Source organism: Medicago truncatula, chromosome 3 (assembly GCF_003473485.1).
Source record: "Medicago truncatula cultivar Jemalong A17 chromosome 3, MtrunA17r5.0-ANR, whole genome shotgun sequence".
NCBI lineage: Eukaryota > Viridiplantae > Streptophyta > Magnoliopsida > Fabales > Fabaceae > Medicago > Medicago truncatula.
In genome coordinates, this window is record NC_053044.1 from 16,758,277 (window position 1) to 16,772,165 (window position 13,889).

The 13,889-nt window shown below is 39.1% G+C and overlaps 1 non-coding gene across 1 annotated transcript; it reads right to left on the minus strand.

Annotated features, from left to right (window-relative positions):
- Positions 1–99: 99 nt before the first annotated feature.
- LOC120579798 (small nucleolar RNA R71) lies at positions 100–206 on the minus strand. Its single transcript, XR_005645543.1, has one exon. It is a non-coding gene; the product is annotated as a small nucleolar RNA R71 (small nucleolar RNA).
- Between the last annotated feature and the right edge of the window lie 13,683 nt (positions 207–13,889).

A 13,889-nucleotide genomic window follows, 5' to 3' on the forward strand; every position in this document is an offset into this window, starting at 1 on the left:
AGTGCTTGGTTTCATTCATTGCAAATTGGTTCTATCACTTTATGGAACCAAATGAGGAAGGCATTTCTTTCCCAATTCTTTCCCCATAGTAAAACTTCTCAATTGAGGAGTCAAATCACACAATTCACTCAAAAAGATGGTGAATCTCTTTACAATGCGTGGGAGCGTTTCAAAGAAATGCTTAGGCTTTGCCCCCATCATGGTTTTGAGAATTGGCTTCTTATCCACACTTTTTATAATGGTCTTTTGTTTTCCACAAAAATGAATGTTGATGCAGCTGCAGGTGGAGCTTTGATGAATAAAACTTACACAGGAGCCTATGATTTGATCGAGAATATAGCATACAACCACTATCAGTGGACAAGTGAGAGAGTTATCACTGAAAGTACTCCTCCACCCTCTAAAAAAGAGGAAGGTATGTGCCAGGTTTCTACCCTTGATCATCTATCTGCTAAGGTGGACACACTTCTTCAAAAATTTGATAAATTAACTGTAAGTGTCGTCACACCTGCTCTTGTCTCACCACCTTGTGAATTTTGTGGAATATTTGACCATACTGATGTTGAATGCCAACTAGGTAGTGTTGCTAAAAGTCCCGAGCAAAACTTTTATTCCTTTGGACAACAAACAACACCACCCATTTGTGCAAACAACGAAAGAGTCTCTCAGAAATCCAGTTTGGAAATTTTACTAGAAAAACATGCTATGGAGCAATCCAAGCAATTTCAAGAACTTAAAAATCAAACTGGATCTTTGAATGACTCTTTTGTTAAGCTTACATCTAAAGTGGACTCCATTGCTACTCACATTAGAATGCTAGAAACTCAAATCTCTCAAGTAGCCCATAAAGTAGCTACTTCCTCTCAAACCCCCGATGTCTTTCAAAGTCAAACTGAAGCCAACCCCAAAGACCTTATAAATGCTATTCAACTTAGGGACGGTAAGCAGTTAGAGGACCCCATTATGAAAACTAAGACAATTGAGGGTGAGATAGAGAGTGAAAAGCAACAAGGTGAGGAAGTCATAGGAGAGAGTGATAAGCCAATCGTTTCACCACCTTATAAACTCAAAATCCATGTCCCACAAAGGCTTGTTAAGCCTAACCTCATAGTGATTGAGAGTTTTTCCACCCCTTGTGTGATTGTTGAGAGTGAAACCATTGAAAAAGCTATGTGTAATTTGGGAGAGAATCTTAGGTTGATGCCACTATCCCTTTGGGAAAGATTGGGTATTGGGTAGAGAAACCTTCTAATCGTCAAGCTAATGACTCTAAAAGAGCGCTTCGTGGGAGGCAACCCACGGGTTTAATTGCTTTTATTTTGTTTGTTTTTTTTGTTGTTTTAATTTATTTTGTAGGTATTTGTCCAAATATGATGCGAAAAATGAAGAAAATTGAGCCTTGCATGTCCAGAAGCTTGGCACGGCCAGTGCCAGTGATGGCACGGCCGTGCCTGTAACCTAGCCATACTTCACCAACTTCCAGAGAGTTGGCACGGCCCGTGCCTGTACTGGCACGGCCGTGCCATGGTCCCAGACCCTCTTTTACCATTTTTTTTCACTTTTCTTCTTCTTCCTTCATTCTCAAACACAAACTACCCTCATCCTTCAACTTCCCTCTCTAAACCTCCATAACATCAACATTTAAACCTCCATATCTATCTCCATTCATCATTCCAAACATTTACCACCAATCAAAACCAACAATCATCCATTCAAACACCAAATTCTACACTATTTAACCCTAACCCAAAAACCAAAAAAAATTCTTCACCAATCTCCATCATTAAACTCATCAACCTCACTTAAACCCCAACCCATCACTAAATCAACCTTTCCAAACCAAAACCTTACTAAACCATAACCTTCCCTAAAACCCAAACCAAGTTAACTAGGTCAATGGCATAAAAAAGGCAAGGAGATTGAAAGCTCTAGAAGTGGTGCAAAGAAAGAGAAAGCAACATCCAAGAACCATGGCATCCATTTTAAAGATGACAAACAAAGGAGTAGGTCTAAAGCTCTTATCTCTCAATCTATTTATGCTTGTCGATACACTGATAATAATGCTATGGATAGACTAGGAAAGAGGTAGGGACTGATGAGGAATGATGAGCTATTTATGAGAAATGCTTTATAACCACCATGTTAACATTTGCTATTACTTGCTTGATTATCTTGTTTCAATTGATAAAAAGAAAACCGGATGATAAGGGTAATATAATGGTAGATGGAATCATCACTTTTATTGCTAAGAAGTTTGGGGTGAGTATGAATCAAGGGATCAAGAGGATAGATGAGAACTATTATCTAAACTTTTATACTACTTTGTCATTCCTTAAAAACCATGACTCTACTCACAATTACCAACATGCATGGAGAATCATTAGAGCTAATTGTTTGATTATTCTACCTAATTCGGACATTACTAATCCGGAGGTGGTGGAAAATTTGCTTTATGTTGGTACTAACCCACAGGTACAAAATGATGGTGATGATGGTGGTGATGAAGAGGAGGTAGGTGCAAACTTGCACCATTAACAAGAAGCCGGTGGAAACTATAATGATGAATGGTGGGCATTGATGCAAACCGAAGTTCAAAGAACATGCACCGAGCAACAAAGACAAGGTGTTGAAATGATCGGGCTAAGAAACGATGTCCTAAGGGGCAATCAAATAAATGAATAAAACAATCAAATGTTCCGATACATGATGCAACATCTTCACCTCCAAGGTCCACCTTAAGGACTTCAATAAAATTGTGAGCTCTCCTCTTCCTTTACTCTTCTCTACTTCTCTTCTTTCTTCATCCTCTTCTTCTTTTTCTTCTTTTTCTTCTTCTTCTTTTAAATCATTGAGGACAATGCTTCTCCTAAGTGTGGGGGGAGCCTAATAAAGTGTCAATAGTCGTAGTGTTTCCAAACTCCCTTGAACTTTATTCTTTTGTTCTGTTTTTATTGTAAAAGGCATAGTTAAGTAGCTAAGTTTTATTGGAAAAAATCATGACACAAAAATTTTCATTGTCTCCTCTTATTTTGTTGATTCTTGTACATGAAAGCAAATTCTTGTGTTTTAAGTCTTCTTGATATAACCACATCTTGTTTTAAAGTGAATAAAATTCTCCAATGAGAAAAACACAAAGTTGCTTCCCTTGAGTAAATGTATGAATAGGTATTTTAAGGAAACATATTTTAATCTTAGTGGTGCATTAACCTTTAAAAATTCTCAAAGCGCCAGTAGTATAAGTGAGTATAAGGGAGATCATAAAAAGCCAAAAAGCCAAATAATTCCAAGGTCTCATCACTGAATCTAGATTGGGGAAGGAGGTAGGCCCTCCGACTTCCTACGTGAAGGTGATTGTTATCTTGAGAAAAACTTTAAAAAGCATTGTTGAAACTAGATTGGGGAAGGAGGTAAGCCCTCCGACTTCCTACGTGAAGACGATGTCTTAAGGAATATCATTGAATCTAGATTGGGGAAGGGGGTAGGCCCTCCGACCTCCTACGTGAAAATGTTGTTCCTTAAATAAAGAACTTAAAATGTGCATATGGCAAAAGAACAAAGATTCTAAAAAAAAACTCCCATCTCTCTTATATGAATTGTAGAAGGAATTTTTCTTGGTTAGTTTAGTGCTAGGATTAGACCATGTTTCCTCATTATATCTATCTTATACAGGAGCAAGAAAAGGGTTGGACTCCACACACACACTCACTTGAAACTTGATTGTTGGGTAGAATAAAGATTTCAAGAAATACTTGAGTTTGTGATTAGTGTACATTTTGGGATTTAAGCCCTTGAGGAGACATGTGCTTTAATTAATTGTCATTTGATTTAAACTATTGATGCTACTATGTTTATGCCTTTTGCTTGAGGACAAGCAAAGATTCAAGTATGGGGGAGTTTGATGAGTCATTTATATGTTATTTTAATATGCTTTCTAGTTTAGATTTTATATAATTTTATGTTAGTATTATTTCCTTTTTAGGATAGTTTACTTTAAAATGCAATTTATTATATTTCAGGAAAGAATATTTGATGGAGAGAGTCTTGGAGCAAAAGAAAGGGATTTGGAGCAGATTGGACACAAAAACATGAAGATTGGGAAGCAAAATATATCTCCCACAAGTCAGAAGCTTGGCACGGCCCGTGCTAGCCTTGGCACAGCCGTGCCACCCTCCAGATGCCTTTTGCTGCTTTTGCTTTGACTCCAAGCTATTCTATTTTGGCGCACAATCTACCGAGGAATATTCTAGGAATATACTTGCTTAGATTTTAAGTCAATTGTGTACTATAAATAGAGTAGCTAGCCATCACTAATATTCATCTTTTCTTGGAATGCAATATGTGACAATTGTCTTTCTAATAAAAGTTCATTTTACTTTATTGTTATTTACTTTTATGCTTTCTCTCTTCTTCCCCTTGTCTACGATGAACGTCAGTGAGTAGACTTCTCTCGTCTTGGGATTGTTGGATAAGTCTAATGACATAATCCTAATCAAACCAAGCTTTAAACCTTAATCTTATGTAACCCTAATTCCTTATCTAAATTCACCGCTTTAACATGGATCAACCATTATCAAACTGTGGAAACGAAAGTGGAGGGTTTGATAATTGTTTATCCATCATCTCAAATATCAATTCATAAAACGAAAGTGGAGCTTTGATATTCGAACAAGTGAATTTAGACAAGGATTGCAAAGTCAGCGAAATAGGCTTTGCAATCTTTGAGACATATAGTTTCGATCTTCAAGGGAACTAATAACAATCAAGTCAGCGAAATAGGCTTGGTTGCTAGAGGAACAAAAGAGAAACTGTCTTGAGAAATTAGGTCTAACATAAAGTTATAAGTTTAATAGTTTGGTTTGTGAAGGACTTGTCATTAGGATGAACCAATGATTCCAAGGCTTTTATCTTTTATTATTATTTCCTTTTAAATATATAAAAATACAACTTTCTACCTTCTATACTTTAATTTTAATCATTGTTAAAAGATAATTGAATTCATAACTCCCTGTCGGAACGATACTCTTATTTTACTACTTCGGTAAGACCGTGCACTTGCGGTTTTATCCCATCAGAAACGGGGTGTTACAATTGGTATGAGTGCAGGTTGGTCCGTCCGGCCAAGTAGTAGAGTCGTGTTGAGCCACCTAGGATAGAGTGTCAACTCTAATGTTGTTGTTGTTGTTGTTGTTGTTCTGAATTGTTGTTCATTATGTAGAATCTTAAGATGGCTGGTAGGAACGATGCTGCTATTGTTGCTGCACTTGAGGCCGTTGCTCAAGCTGTTCAACAGCAACCGCAAGCTGGTAATGGGGAAGTGAGGATGCTGGAGACCTTCTTGAGGAATCATCCCCCAACATTCCAGGGTAGGTATGATCCAGATGGCGCCCAGTCGTGGTTGAAGGAAGTGGAGAGGATTTTCAGGGTCATGCAGTGCTCTGAAGTGCAAAAGGTGCGGTTCGGGACGCACATGTTGGCTGAGGAGGCAGATGACTGGTGGGTAAGTTTGCTACCGGTGTTGGAACAGAATGGAGCTGTAGTGACCTGGGCGGTGTTCAGGAGGGAATTTCTGAACAGGTACTTTCCGGAAGATGTCCGAGGTAGGAAGGAGATCGAATTTCTGGAGCTGAAGCAGGGTGATATGTCTGTTGTTGAGTATGCTGCAAAATTTGTGGAGCTTGCAAAGTTCTACCCCGATTATGAAGGTGAGAAAAACACAAGAAGGGGGGGGGGGGGGGGGGTTGAATTGTGTTTTCTTTTTCTCTCTAAAAATTCTTCTTCTGATAAACCTTCAGAAGCAGTTTGTGTGTGCTTCTGATGAAATGATCAGAATCAGATATGCAGCGGAAAAGATTTCACTATAATCACAAAGATTACAAATGCTCAATACTCTCTAAGTATGAGACTTCACAAAAATGCTCAAGCACACACGCAAGAGTCTTCCAATGCTCAAGCACTAAGCAAGAGACTTCTAATGCTCAAGCACGCAGGCAAGAGGCTTCTGATCAAACAAAAATACAAAGAATTAAGTTCGATTTGAACACTTGATATACAATCAGTGGTGTTCTCAATACAATACAATAAAGACTCTAGACTTTGAATTTCTAAGATGTATCAAATCAGTGCAGAAATTCAGTGTGCTTTGTAGAATCAAATTGACAGAGTTTTGGCGCTTTTGAACTTATGTATCTCTATCTACAATCTTCAAGTCTTCACTCCTTTATATAGAGGCGTAAAAGAGACGTTGAGATAATTTGCACGTCTGAAGAGTCATTTGAAATCCTTTGATCATCCACCAGTAATCCTTTGCCTGATTTGGGTGTAGTCCTTTGAAGAATTAGCTTCAAATTCATTCCCATCTTGAAGGCACAAATTCTGCAGGCATAGCTGTTGTCTTGTCTTGTAGCGTGGACAAAAACAGAGTAGTGGAGGTAGTGGTTGTACACTTGTACTTTGTCAACTCTGTTAACGAAGGACAAATGCTCAGTGCTATCCAAATGACCGTTGATACCTCCCTTTCAATTCTTCGTTCTTCTTAGATAAGATTGAAATGAGAAACAACTACTTTGGATCTTCAGTTTGGATTTACGGATTAAATGAAGCTTCTGATGAAAACCTTGCTTCTGATGAGCTTCTGCTTCTGAGGACGTCATCACTTCAGGAGCACTTCAGCTTCAGAACTACTTTAAGCTTCAGACGCAGTTTTCTTCAGATGCTTAGAATTTCTTTTTCTTTCCATTGTTCTTCCCAGACCTATTGAAATTACTTGACTAGCCTTTGGTCCTGTATACTTGAACAATTATTAGTAATAACCAATTGACAATTTTTAATACCTTGTTATCATCAAAACTTATTAAGGTTCATTGTGAAACACATTTTGTTCCAAGACATTATACTCCGGAGACAGCTTAATTCTCCAAATGTATAAAGTTTGAAAATGGCTTGAGAGCTGACATCAAGAGGGCCATAGGATACCAACATATTAGAATTTTCTCTGATTTGGTGAGTCGCTGTAGGATCTACGAGGAGGACACCAAAGCTCATTATAAGGTGATGAGTGAGCGAAGAGGTAAGGGACATCAGAGTCGTCCTAAGCCGTACAGTGCCCCTGCTGACAAGGGTAAGCAGAGACTTAATGATGAGAGGAGGCCGATTAAGAGAGATGCTCCTGTTGAGATAGTGTGTTTTAAGTGTGGCGAGAAAGGCCATAATAGTAACGTTTGTACCAAGGATGAGAAGAAGTGCTTCAGGTGTGGACAGAAGGGTCACATGTTAGCTGATTGCAAGCGTGGTGATGTTGTATGCTATAATTGTAATGAAGAGGGCCACATCAGTACTTAGTGCACACAGCCGAAGAAGGTTAGAATTGGTGGAAAGGTTTTTGCTTTGACTGGTACACAGACTGCTAATGAGGACCGTCCTATCAGAGGTACTTGTTTCTTTAATAGTACTCCTTTATTTGCTATTATAGACACTGGTGCTACTCATTGTTTGATTGCTTTAGAAAGTGCATATAAGTTGGGTTTGATTGTATCTGACATGAAAGGAGAATTGGTTGTTGAAACTCCAGCTAAGGGTTCAGTAACTACTTCTCTTGTTTGCTTGAGGTGTACAATATCTATGTTTGGTAGAGATTTTGAGGTAGACTTAGTTTGTTTGTCGTTGACGGGAATGGATGTTATTTTTGGGATGAATTGGTTAGAGTATAACCAAGTTCATATCAACTGTTTTAGTAAGACGGTACATTTTTCTTCTGCTGAAGAATAGGGTGAAGTTGAGTTCTTGAATACAAAGCAGATGAAGCAGTTAGAACGTGATCGAATTTTGATGTATTCTCTAATGGCATATTTGTCGTTAGAAAACCAAGCTGTGATTGACAAGCTACCGGTGGTGAATGAGTTTCCGGAGGTGTTTCCTGATGAGATTCCTGATGTGCCACCAGAGAGGGAGACGGAGTTTTCGATTGACCTTGTTCCAGGAACAAAGCCGGTGTCGACGGCACGGTACCGTATGTCAGCTTCTGAGTTAGCTGAATTGAAGAAACAGTTGGAAGACTTGCTTGATAAGAAGTTTGTTAGACCCAGTGTTTCACCGTGGGGAGCACCTGTGTTGTTGGTGTAGAAAAAGGACGGTAGCATGAGGTTGTGCATTGACTATCGTCAATTGAACAAAGTTACAATTAAGAATAGATATCCGCTTCCGAGGATTGATGACTTGATGAACCAGCTCGTGGGTGCAAAGGTTTTTAGTAAGATTGACTTGAGGTCAGGTTACCATCAAATTAAGGTGAAAGATGAAGATATGCAGAAGACGGCCTTTAGGACACGATACGGTCATTACGAATACAAAGTGATGCCTTTCGGTGTTACTAACACGCCCGGTGTGTTCATGGAGTATATGAATCGAATTTTTCATGCCTTTCTGGATAAATTCGTGGTGGTATTTATTGATGATATTCTAATTTATTCTAAGACTGAAGAAGAGTATGCAGAACACCTGAGAATTGTGTTGCAAGTATTGAAAGAAAAGAAGTTGTATGCCAAATTGTCAAAATGTGAGTTTTGGCTAAGTGACGTAAGTTTCCTTGGTCATATTATTTCTGGTGATGGTATAGCAGTTGATCCATCAAAAGTTGATGCAGTATCGCAATGGGAGACTCCGAAGTCGGTGACTGAAATCAGAAGCTTCTTAGGTTTGGCTGGTTATTACCGCAGATTTATAGAGGGATTTTCAAAGTTAGCATTGTCGTTGACTCAGTTAACCTGTAAGGGTAAGTCCTTTGTGTGGGATGCTCAGTGTGAGAGTAGTTTCATTGAATTAAAGAGAAGATTGACAGCTGCTCTTATTTTGATCTTGCCTAAGCCGGAAGAGCCATTCGTTGTTTACTGTGATGCGTCTAAGCTGGGTTTAGGAGGTGTTTTGATGCAAGATGGTAAGGTGGTAGCGTATGCTTCCAGGCAGCTGAGAGTACATGAAAAGAATTATCCCACTCACGATTTGGAGTTAGCTGCGGTGGTTTTTGTTTTGAAAATTTGGAGGCACTACTTGTATGGTTCCAGATTTGAAGTGTTCAGTGATCACAAGAGCTTGAAATATTTGTTTGATTAGAAGGAATTGAATATGAGGCAGAGGAGATGGCTTGAATTGTTAAAAGATTATGATTTTGGGTTGAATTACCATCCGGGCAAAGCTAACGTAGTCGCTGATGCATTGAGCAGGAAGACATTGCATATGTCTGCTATGATGATAAAAGAATTTGATTTGCTGGAACAGTTTAGAGACATGAGTTTGGTATGTGAGTTGTCGCCTCAAAGCATACAGTTGGGCATGCTAAAGATTAACAGTGATTTTCTGAGTAGTGTTTGAGAAGCATAGCAGATGGATGTCAAGTTGGTTGATCTGATGGTTGCTGGTAATGGCACTGAAGATAGTGACTTCATGGTAGATGGTCAGGGTGTGTTGAGATTCAGAGGTAGAATTTGTATTCCTGACAATGAAGAATTGAAAAAGTTAATTTTAGAGGAGAGTCACAAGAGTAGCTTGAGTATTCATCCGGGAGCTACGAAGATGTACCACGATTTCAAAAAGCTGTTTTGGTGGTCCGGGTTGAAGCGAGATGTCGCTCATTTTGTGTATGCATGTTTGACTTGCCAGAAGTCTAAGGTTGAGCATCAGAAGCCTACAGGATTGTTGACGCCGTTGGATGTACCAGAATGGAAATGGGATAGCATTTCTATGGATTTTGTGACAAGTTTACCGAACACTCCGAGGGGACATGATTCTATTTGGGTTGTGGTTGATAGGTTGATGAAGTCGGCACATTTTATTCCTATCAACATCAGTTATCCAGTAGCCCAGTTGGCTGAGATTTATATTCATAGTTTTGTGAAGCTACATGAAGTTCCTTCGAGTATTGTGTCGGATAGGGATCTGAGGTTCACCTCTAGGTTCTGGAAGAGTTTGCAGGACGCTTTGGGTTCGAAGTTGAGATTGAGTTCGGCTTATCATCCTTAGACAGATGGTCAGTCGGAAAGGACGAGCCAATCATTGGAAGATCTGTTGAGAGTGTGTGTGCTTGAACAAGGTGGAGCTTGGGATAGTCACCTACCATTGATAGAGGTCACCTATAACAACAGTTACCATTCGAGTATAGGTATGGCACCGTTCGAAGCTTTGTATGGTAGAAGGTGCAGGACTCCGTTGTGCTGGTTTGAGTCAGGAGAAAGTGTTGTGTTGGGACCGGATTTGGTTCAGGAGACTACAGAAAAAGTCAAGATGATCAGAGAGAAGATGAAAGCGTCGCAGAGTCGACAGAAGAGTTACCATGACAAGCGGAGGAAGGCCCTTGAGTTTCAGGAGGGTGATCACGTATTTCTTAGAGTTACTCCGATGACGGGTGTAGGACGTGCTTTGAAATCGAGGAAGTTGACTCCGAAGTTCATTGGTCCGTATCAGATTTCAGAGAGGATTGGGTCGGTGGCATATAGAGTTGGCTTGCCACCGCATCTATCGAATTTGCATGATGTGTTTCACGTGTCGCAGCTTCGGAAGTATGTAGCGGATCCTTCGCATGTTATTCCGAGAGATGATGTGCAGGTTAGGGACAATCTCACTGTTGAAACCTTACCGGTGAGGATTGATGATCGGAAAGTGAAGGCTTTGAGGGGCAAGGAAATACCCCTTGTGAGAGTCGTTTGGGGCGGAGCGACTGGTAAAAGCTTGACTTGGGAGCTAGAAAGTAAGATGCGGGATTCATATCCTGAGTTGTTTGTTTGAGGTAGGATTTCGAGGACGAAATTCTGTAATTTGGGGAGAGTTGTAACGCTCTAATCGTTATTTAATTATTTTTTATTATGTGGAGTCATTTATATGGTTTTTGGTGATTTATGTGGTGTATCTATATATTTATTATATGATTTATTTTATTATTTATTTTATTAAATAATTAGAATAAGTGGAGAATATAATTAATTAGAGTTTTGGGGGTTATGTCATAAATAATATAGTTAGTGGGGAGTTAATTGCTAATTAAGGGAGTTACAATTTGGGAGTTAAGAAAGGAAAAACCAGAGAAACGTTTTTACGTGAAAACAGACAAGTTTTGGGAGAAAAGCCAAGAGCAAGGGAGAGGAGCTTAGGAACCAATTTCTGTTACGTTATTTCTGCAATTCTAAGGTAAGGGTGAGGTTTACTGCAATCTTATAGGTTCTGAATTCTGATTTTATTTTTAACAGGTTTATGTGGGAATTGGGAGAAGTTAGGTTTTGTTAATTAATGGGTTGTGAGTGTAGGAATCGTTGAATATCTGTAAACTGATTTGGGGAGTGATTTGAAGGAAAATGGGATTTTTGGGAAAAACCTGCATTCTGCCCGTACAGAAGTTCATCGCTCGCCTCGCGAGTAGCCTATGCTCACCATAGCGAGTGAGCAACTTCATGGCTCGCCTCGCGAGCGAGACAACTCGCCATGGCGAGTACCCTTGTGAAAAATGTCATTTTTCCCGAGAGCACCGGATTTCTGTTCGCCTCGAGTTCGCCTCGAACTCGCCATGGCGAGAACCTTGTTCCCTGAGCTCGCCATAGCGAGCAGATGTGCTCGCGAGGCGAGCTGCCCAGTTTTTGTTGGTTTGATTTCTATTGTTGATGAATGGTTTATCTTGTTGATTAAGCATGGCTAGTATGTTGGTGTATTTCTCTAGATGTCCTACTTTGGTTGTGATGAATGAATGCTGGCTGGATATATATTTTTATTTAATTAAGTTTTATTTGAATGTTGTAAATTGGAGTGGTGAGTCATATATACGTATATGCTTAGGTTGGTTGGTATGTAGATATACTCAAGTGGGTTAGTTGCATAAGCATAACAGTGGGAGAGCTTCGGCTCTGGAACGCCTTGTCGTTCAAAGTGGTGGAGCACTAGTTGCTCAAAGTGGTGTTAGTGGTGAGGACTTATGTCCTGATGAGAATGCTTTAACCATTCGACAGTGGTGTGGGTCACGGCCCTGATTTTGGTACCACATGCATGGGTGTTTAAAGGAGTCTTAGTGGAGTGGTGATGGGTTGCATAAGTTGTTGAGTGGGTTACTAATTACCTTGTTGATGATATGTGAAAATGATGATATATATATATATATATATATATATATATATATTATTGATGAATTATATGATAGGGTGTTAGATTCAAATGATGCATTCTTTATCTATATTTTTGTTGTGAATCTCACCCCTTCTGCTTGAAAATGTTGCTCTTCCTATGGGTAACTTGCAGGTGATCCTGAGTAGTTGGTGGTGGCTCAAAGTGTCTAGGGCTCTGATACGTGGGATGGGACTTATAGTTTAATTTCTTCCTATGTATCATTTTTTGGAACAAGCTGATGTAGCCTTTGTTAATTGTTGAATTATTATGTTGAGGCCTTGTGCCAAGATTTATTGTTGGATGATGGTGTTTAATGTTGAGAATTTTCCGCTGCAAATTAATGAAGTTTTATGAAGGATGTTTATCAAATAGTTATATTCTATTTAAGAAATTTTGAATAGTAGTGTGACATGCCGTTTTGGTGATAAACTCTTGATTTTATAATTATTATTAAATTATTTTTGGGAAACGGGGTGTTACAGAGATGGCTGGTCGTAATGATGCTGCTATTGCTGCTGCACTTGAAGCTGTTGCTCAAGCTATAGGACAGCAACCGAATGCTGGTGCTGGTAACGATGGTGTTAGGATGTTGGAGACTTTCCTGAGAAATCATCCACCAACTTTCAAAGGAAGGTATGATCTTGATGGCACCCAGAAGTGGCTTAAGGAAGTTGAAAGGATCTTCATAGTCATGCAGTGTTCAGAGGTGCAAAAAGTGCGGTTTGGGACACACATGTTTGTTGGAACAAAATATGTTTCACAATGAACCTTATTGAGTTTTGATGATAACAAGGTATTAAAAATTGTCAATTGGTTATTACTAATTATTGTTCAAGTGTACAGGACCAAAGGCTAGTCAAGTAATTTCAACAGGTTTTGGAAGAACAATGAAAAGCAAAAAGAATTCCAAGCATCTGAAGAAAACCACTCCTGAAGTTCAAAGTGCTTCTGAAGTGATGACGTCATCAGAAGCAGAAGCTCATCAGAAGCAAAGTTTTTCATCAGAAGCTATATCATCACTAGAAGCTACATTTAATCCATATATTCAAACTGAAGATCCAAAGTAGCTGTTTCTCATTTCAACCTTATCTAAGAAGAACGAAGAATTGAAAGGGAGGTATCAACGGTCATTTGGATAGCTCTGAGCATTTGTCCTTCGTTAACAGAGTTGACAAAGTACAAGTGTACAACCACTACCTCCACTACTCTGTTTTGTCCACGCTACAAGACAAGACAACAGCTATGCCTGCAGAATTTGTGCCTTCAAGATGGGAATGAATTTGAAGCTAATTCTTCAAAGGACTACATCCAAATCAGGCAAAGGATCACTGGTGAATGATCAAAGGATTTCAAACGACTCTTTAGACGTGCTGATTATCTCAACCTCTCTTTCACACCTCTATATAAAGGAGTGAAGACTTGAAGATAAAATATAGAGATATACAAGTTCAAAAGCGCCAAAACTCTGTCAAATTGATTCTACAAAGCACACTGAATTTCTGCACTGATTTGATACATCTTAGAAATTCAAAGTCTAGAGTCTTTATTGTATTGTATTAAGAACACCACTGATTGTATATCAAGTGTTCAAGTCAAACTCAATTCTCTGTATTTTTGTTTGATTAGAAGTCTCTTGCCTGCGTGCTTGAGCATTAGAAGTCTCTTGCTTAGTGCTTGAGCATTGGAAGACTCTTGCGTGTGTGCTTGAGCATTTTTTGTGAAGTCTCATACTTTGATAGTATTGAGCATTTGTA